This window comes from Camelina sativa, chromosome 9, assembly GCF_000633955.1.
Source record: "Camelina sativa cultivar DH55 chromosome 9, Cs, whole genome shotgun sequence".
Lineage (NCBI taxonomy): Eukaryota > Viridiplantae > Streptophyta > Magnoliopsida > Brassicales > Brassicaceae > Camelina > Camelina sativa.
In genome coordinates, this window is record NC_025693.1 from 21,182,364 (window position 1) to 21,191,127 (window position 8,764).

An 8,764-nucleotide genomic window follows, 5' to 3' on the forward strand; every position below is an offset into this window, starting at 1 on the left:
TATTCATATAATTCTTCTCGACACCTAATTCTTTGTGTCTATGTAAAAATAAGAATCAAGATAAATTTGAAATCCAAGGTGTATCGATAATTGATAGGTTGTGTTCTGATATTCAGTCTTCCAGCCCAATGATTTCCCCACTAGACAGTAGACACCCTCGTGAGTTGTGAGTGTTTCCATAAGGAGATAAAAGGTTGTCCATTTGTTATATACTAGCCTATAATCGTAATATGATTGGGCTTCATAAAATGTGCCCATCTAAGGTTTAATTAGTAGTCGACACTAATAATCAATAACATCCATCATATAGAATACATATGTCAAAGTAGCACCCAATACAAAACATATCGCCCATTGTCAAAACTCAAAAGCGTCGTTTGAATGAAACCCGAACTAAAAATCGAATCTGAATAATTTTATTTATCCAATTTCTTTTCTTTTAATTCGGGCTAAAAAAATAATGATTAATATTATCAAAAAAAAAGAAGAGAATCAAAATACTTTCAACTTTTTTTTTTTTCTTTTTACAGAATGCGAGAAACCCTAATAGGCAAACCGTTAGGAAAATCAACGAAAGGAAAAGCAAATGGTTGATCATCTTCAGCTAATTCCCAATTGAAATTAAGAACAAGATGATGAATAAACACTGCCATCTCTAACTTGGCTAGCTCTGAACCAGCACATAGCCTTGGCCCTCCTCCAAACGGCATGTAGTTGTTTCCCCACGTCGAAAAGCTACCACTTCCTGACGAAGACGTCCCGTTGTTTTTCTGCCCCAACAAAAACCCGTTTTTAATCACAACAAGAACCCCCAAAAAATAAAAATATACTCATATAAGTTTACGAAGACGAATGAATAAAGGAAGAAGAACACGTGCTTGTTGGCACCACACCACGTGGGTCATTAATCATCTCTCACCACCTCTTACCTTCCCCACTCACTCTTAACATCATGACTCCACATTTTTATTCATTATTTCATTAAAAGTATTTTCAATCTCATAAATCATAATACTATATAGTTTTCTAGTTAGCCGATTTTGATAGTGTTAATTAGTATTTAGTAGTACTAGTAGTAGTAGTAGTAGTAGTAGTAGTAGTAGTAATAGAGTTATGAATCTAGAGAGAGCAAGGACAGGTCAACGTGGCAGAATCTAACACACGTACTACAAGTCATCGGGCGTGTGAGATCCGTCAAAGCCGTGGTACCATCGTCCGTCGAATCTTAAAATTTTTAATCAAAGCCCCGTGACTAATAATAATAAAAATCAAACTGTCACTTTTATAAGAATTTTCAAGGTAAGCTCCTACGTCATTATAGACATACCATCCTACTAATTAATTGTCTTCACGTACACTTACACCAACACGTCTCTCTCTCTCTCTCTCTCTCTTATTCTTTTTACTTTAATTTCACATTATTTTTATGTTTTTTATATGCTTTCATGTGATTAATGATAGATGACGTGTTAAGATCCAACTTCAACGATAATTTTGCCAGATTAATGGTTCTCGTATAGTATCTATAGATGGGGTAATCAATGCATATGCACGTATGACGTATCACTTCATGCAATAGATGAAACTATGTGTTTTTTGGTAGATACCGAAAATTGAAAGAAAAAAAAGAGTAAAAAGTTTTACCTGTTGCCATCTCCAAGGATTAAAGAGATTAGGTTGGTCGTAACGAGAATTATCCAGATGTACGGCTGAGATCACCGGTAACACTTTCCACCCACTAGGGATATCGTATCCTTTTTTTCCAACATAAAAAGAAATCAAATTATTAAAACATTTGCCATCTCTTTAGCAAAAAAAAAAAAAAAAAACATTTTCCATCCAAAAGGTTTCAATATTTCGGATTTCATTATTTAGTTTTGTACGTAAAGTTTTACCTTTGTACCGAACGTCTTTGAGTGCTTTGCGATGCAAAAACCTAACTACATTTCCCAATCGAAGCGTCTCATTTATAACCTTCACACCAAAACATAAATATATATGTCAATAATTTGTTTTCATCATAAATTAAATTAACTTTAAAATAAATAATAATAAGAATAACATACACATTGAGTAAAGTCCATTTTCTTGTAATCATCCCAATTCAATTCTGACTCTCCTAGTTCCTTCTTCGCCCTCGCGATCTCAAGATGCTCTTCCTTCAAAAGTTTAAATCAATAAACATAAATTAGTGATATTTATATATATATATATATAGACCATTTTCATCGTATACGTATATAATACGTAAACAATTTAGGGTACTAGTAATTAAATTGAGCTGTTATAATTAATGAAGTTTACCCTAAGCTCTTCAACGGCTTTAGGGCAAGCTTGCAAGAAGAAGATAGCGAGAGCAATGGCGACAGAAGAAGTCTCATGTCCGGCGAACAACAAACTAAGAATGAGATCGAGGATTTGCTCAGTCGAAAGATTCGAATGTTTCAAAACCCATCCCAAAAGATCATCGTCTGTTCTCTGTTTCCTCACATGATCACTCTTACTCATCTCTGCCTCATCCTCACTTCTCACTTCTTCTTCTTGATCTTCTTCCTTAATCTCTGATTTCCTCTCTTCCATTTTCCTCTCAATGAACTTTAATATTGTTGCTCGTGACTGTACAACCATTTCAGAGTTCTCAATTAAAACATAATTTAAAACAATTAATTAAAAAAAAAAAACACACAACCTATAATGAAAGGTTGTGACTTTACAGCAAAATTTTAGAGGTTTTAATTTAAATGTACCTGAAGGGCTTTACGATAAGCAGTTCCAGGGAGATTGAGAGGAGCAGAGACAACACCTTTCATGAAAGTCACATACTCTTTCTTCAACTGCTCTGTTTCTTCTTCACCAGGATCCATACTCATTATATGTTTCGCCATTAGATTAAACGTAAACTATACAATTAAAACCCATGAACATAAAGTTAGCAAACTCAAATACTTTTAAACCCAATTCGAGCAATAGAAGAAAAAAAAGTAAAAAAAGAAAAACCTTTTTGGCTTCATCTTGAGCNAAAAAAAAAAAAAAAAAACAGAAGATCTTTTTTTTTTTTTTTTGTTGGGTTGGAAGATGTGTGTATACTTGGAGACATGTTGTTGCATGAAGTCACCAAGAGTTATAGCGGAGTAAGGTTTGAGATAACCAATGGTTTCACCAAGAAATGGCCAACCGGATTGACCGGGAGGGAGATTGAATCTGGTTCTACTTCTTCTCTTCAAAAGGATCAAGAAGAGAAGAAGAGACAAAAGCGATGGTAGAAGAAGAAGAGGCAAGAGAGTATGATGCTCTGTTTCGAACATGGAGCTTATCTCTCTTCTCTCTCTCTCTCTAATTGCTTTGCCTTTAAGATTGGGAATCGGACCTCTACTGAAAAAGGGAGCTTCTGTTTGTAAGAGGATGGTTTTTAAAGAAGTCAGAAAAAATATAATTTGTTATCATCGTCATTATAACTTTAATTAAATCTTCCAATTAAGCTTAACCTAACCAATGAGCTTCCTTGCTTTTGTTTTCCCTCCTCTTCCATATTCATTACTTTTGTTGCCCTGCTCGTTATGCTCCTTTTACTTATTCTATTCACAATACCAAAAAGTTGCAGAAAGCTGAAATTGTTTAACAGCTAATTTTTTTTAATATGATTAATTTGGATATAATTCTATAATTATTTATTCGTCTCTTTCACCGTGGTATAGAATAGAGACTATGAAGTAATTTGTCTAAGTTCTTTGAAGATAAATCGTACTACTTATACATACAATAGGAGTAATAAAGTGTTTATAACCATAAAATTATCTGATCTGATGATCTCTCAAGTGTGATTATACTAATTAAGAAGTTATTAATAACCCATTCGTGCTAATTATAAATGCTCCAGCAGAATCCCAGGAAAGACCGGTACGGTCACCATCGGGTTTTAAAAGAGGGGAATACCAAAAGTACCCTCAAGATAGCGGAAAGGGTGGGGATCACGAGTAGGGGTAGAACAGTGAAAATGTCAGAAGGACCCCTACACGAGCGTGCGGTCAAAGACAGAGTTATTAGATTATTACCGAACTGGACAGTCAAACCCGTAGACTTTTTGGCTTTGTCTTTTTTTGCCCATCAATAGTCATAAACTCATTTACTCTATTTTTTTTATACTTACATATAATAAGTAAAATCCTTTTTGTTTTTATAAAAATTTTTAATTTTATTTTTCTTGTTGTCCCAATTCTGCATCGCACCATGCATTATTAATTACACCTACTAGATATGATATTATGATCGGGTATAGGCTATATAGTTTTTAAATTTCGTTGGATAGTAGTATATGTTATCTGCGTATTTAAATGATATTGTAATTTTGTATACTACTCCTAACTTCAAGGTTTTAGGTTTATCATATTCGCCGCAGGATCAGTTGTTACGGCGAGTATAGTCGAAGTATAGGATCAGTTAAGTACAAACTCTTAATACCGATTATAAAAACTGTAAAAATAAATACTATAGAGTGTTAGCATTAGGTATTAAGCCACTATTAAGCAGTATTAAGTACAGTAAGTGTAAACATAGCTCAATTCAATAAATTCAATTATATATATATATATATTTGAAGATAAATTAAATTTAATAGTTTTTGGTTTGGTTGATGTTCACAAAATCGTATGGATACTAATTAAAATTAGAAATAATATAATAAATTTGGATTTTTTTTATTTTTTTTCAACAAAAGATCAACTCAAACAAGTCAATTGAGTGGGAAATTGTTTACAAACAAAACATGGTGCTTAAATTTGGATTTATTATACGGTAATAATTTTGATGTGGAGAAGTATATTTAAGAGTTAGTAGACACTATGAATATTTTTAGGAGGAAATTTCAAAAATACTCATTTTGTAATACCATTTTTCAAAAATATCTCATCTTTCAAACTTTACCAAAAAAACCACTAAAAATTTGAAAATTTTCTAAATTTGTGTGTAAGCTTATTAATATATACATAAATTACCTTTATATGTGTGTAAATTTTTTTTATATATTTTATAAATACAATATAAATATATTTTAAAAACCTTACAAAAATTGTTTAAAAATCTTTTAAAAATCTTGTAAACTTTTAAAAAACTTTGTAAAATCCTTTTAAAATGTTTTAAAATATATGGATCGAATCTCGAGGTAGTAGTTATTATCTAGAAATACCTTGTGAACCATATAAAACTTTATAATTTTTCATATTTTAAAAATGATATTTTTGAAAATGGATAGATGAAAGGGGTATTTTTGAAAGGGTACACCAAAAAAAATATTTCTCAAAAATTCTCTATTTTTAGTTTCATTTATTTTTGTGTGGATAAGAGTAAATAGATTATAATAAGATTACATTTGTAGGATTCTTTTTTAAACCATTTAAAAGTTATTTTATGGTTAAAAATGCTAATTATTTATAGCATTTTATATCTTCACCCAAACTTTTTTCTTAACTATATGGGATTTAGTTTAAAAACTTTTCCTTAGATTAGAAATTTAAGTTTTGTAATAAATTACATAAAAATGTAAGCATTAAATCCCTAGATTTATTGTTTGCAGAAAGAATTGACTATCACAGTTGTAAAGGCTGTCATTATGGCCACAAGAACATATGGTAACTGTAGTACAGCATGTAGATTTTTCTGAATCATTAGGCTCGGAAGTTGGAACGTAACACAATAATCCTTCATGTTCATGGCATCGCGATTACATGATCAAACTATATCTTCCTCGATAGTTAAAATTTTAGATGTCGGAAAGATAAGATTAAATTTTAAACATCCAAAAACTTATTTTGAATAGTCACATACCTAATAAATAAAACGGTTAAAACCCTTAAAAAAACTGTTACAAGTTCCTTCTAGTATTAAATTCCAACTAACAATAAATATGTTAAAGATGCATTAAAGAAAGCAATTTAATAGTTGCAGATGGTTACACGCTTGTAGAGGTCTTCGAAACTGTAACCCAAAAGATCTATGCATTTTTAGATCATTGAATGGAATCCAAGAAAATTTAACAAACGACAAAAAAAATTCGTTTTTCTTTCTTGTTTTTGTTTTTATTGTTGACCAACAAAGAATGAAATTGTAGTGTTCTTTTTAACATACGGTCCCATAATTATTACCACGCGTGTGAATTTTTTAGACATATATCAAATAACTATTCTGTAGTTTCTAGTATACCATACGTACGTGAAAGGTATAGCATACCCATACATGGATACGTAAACGTTTCTTAATTAACACATTTGTTTTTTTCTGCAAGGAATTATGTGTATGTTGACTTAGCTTCTCTTGATTAACATATTTGTTTTCCAAGGCTATATTCAGTTTATAAGTTTGTATATATGACAGGGTCCTCTAAACTAGTTATCTCCACTAGTGTCACTGTAATGTCGTATTTACTATCATGGTTCGAGTCCAACGTCGTATATCAATATTTGAACCAAAGTTGATTGATTTGCGATATATATATATCCACAATAATGTAAATTATAGAGAAATGAAATAAAGGGAAGAAAAAATATGCTTTAAACAAAGTTTTATATTATGAAATACCTGGAACATATATTGAGATCAGCTAGCAATAGTATTTTATTGTAAATATTTTTCAGAATCGTTATCGCAAAATTTTAACGAATATCTATAAAATCCAAATAGGGTCGATATTGATTGTGAGAGAAAGCTGGCAGGGACCATTATTCCACAACCTTTTGGTTGTCACCTCTTATTCTCTTTGATAATTATTCACATACTCCATGGGTCACTACTCTTTCCCCTTTTTTTATTTTGTTTTCGATACTCTTGTTAATAATATGTACGCTTTTCTTTCTTTTTAAATTTGCTGGATTAGCATAAGAAATTAATAAATCATGATTGGACTGATCTACAAAATTGGATATTCTATCACTCGTATATACTTAGAATAAAATACTTCGATCGGTATTCTGTTATATATATAGTAATTATATAGTATATAATAAAAATGAAAATAACTAAACCAAAATCAAACTCGATGTGTGAATGTATTGTACCAATTAACAATCATCCATTAACACAATTCCAGTTGACAAAAAAAAAAATCATAGTCGATGTCATTTAACCGAATCGAAACAAAAAAGCTTATATTTTTTAGAAACCCCAGCTCCATATTATATTTTCATATACACTAATAAAATTAGATATTTGGTTATAACATTATAATAATTTTTCTAAGATGATTAGTACTGTATTTTTTATTTATTTTTAAATCTCTTTTGCGTATATTTCCATCCTTGAGTCCTTAAAATATTTTGTTACTGACATTATAAAATTTTCATACGAATTGGGAACCACACTGGATTCCTGTGAACGTAGCTGAATATAGGACCACAAAAGTGAAATTCTAGCTCAACCCGAATCAAACATACCCACATCTACGTTGGTTTATGTTCGGCATGGTGTTGTTGTGAATTGTGATAACTTTAAACGACTAAAAGCTTACATCAAATTTCGTTTTAAGTAATAAATAGTTCAACGACCATGAAAAGAACAGGGCTGGTCAGTGGTCAGCCTAAATAAATCTCTCAAACAGTAACATCACAAAAGTCACAAAGCTACTATCGATAGTACTTCTGTACCGGTTTCGAGTTTTAACCACTAATTTATTTCCATAAATACAACGTAATAACTACTACATGTGCTCGTTAAATTATACGTACGTGTAAATATACGCTATACACGTATAGGGATGCATGGAATGGATCATGCTGCCTGTATTGACTTTAAATTCATTTTGTTTTGAAATAAAGTTAATTTTTTTTTTAATTTCTTGCCGTATTGACTTTTAACTTTTTATTTTGTCGGCGACTTGCAACTTAAAAGTTAAAATAAAAATTTGAGGAACTTTAAGGAATATGAGAGGGAAAGTTGTTTTATTTTCACCACTACGGCACTACCTTTCACTACTTCTCATGTACGGTACGGTGTCTAACTATCGGATAATATTTTTTACCGATTATGTTGAATTTAAATTCATGTGATGAGATGACAAATCAAATAAGCTACAAAACCAATAGGATATATATATTTGTATGTATCGAAGAAATTAAATTCATCATGAAATGAATTCGAATGTTACCAAAAATTGAAAAAACTTCTTTCTTTTTTTCTTCTTTTTCTAGTCGACTTAATTGGAAATATATAGAATTAAAATTATTTTTGGAAATATATAGAGGAGAGAATGATAATGGGGGAAACTTTGGGCACGTCCATGTGGTTCACATTATTGCACTTCACGTGCAGTTGCTCGTCCACCAGCTTTCTCCCAATTTCACATGCCTTTTTCTCGTTATTTTCCGTTCCTGCACAACTAAGAAAACGATACTATAATAATACGTCTATTTCTAAATTTCGTAATTATTTTTTCTTCAAATTCCGTTTCCATAATAAGGATTTATATGCACCACCACCAATATTGGGTTTTACTAGTTTCTCCTTTATTATATAGTATAATCAAGAACATGTGCTAACTCCAAAAACAACAAAAAATGTCAAAATTTCTTACATTTTTTTTAAGTATACCATTTTCTTAGCACTGTAATTTATAGTTTTCAATTTTTTTTAATTCAATTGTGAACAAGAAAACCTAGGAAAATACTTTGTTTTGTCTGATATGTATAGGTTTAAATTACTCGATATAAAAATAAAATTGATATATAAGTAGTAGTAATGTAGAAGAAAGAAGAAAAAAAACAAAAAAAAAAAAAAAAAA

At 30.6% G+C, this 8,764-nt stretch overlaps 1 pseudogene; it reads right to left on the reverse strand.

Moving 5' to 3' along the window:
• Positions 478–3,391, reverse strand: LOC104715524 (annotated as a pseudogene).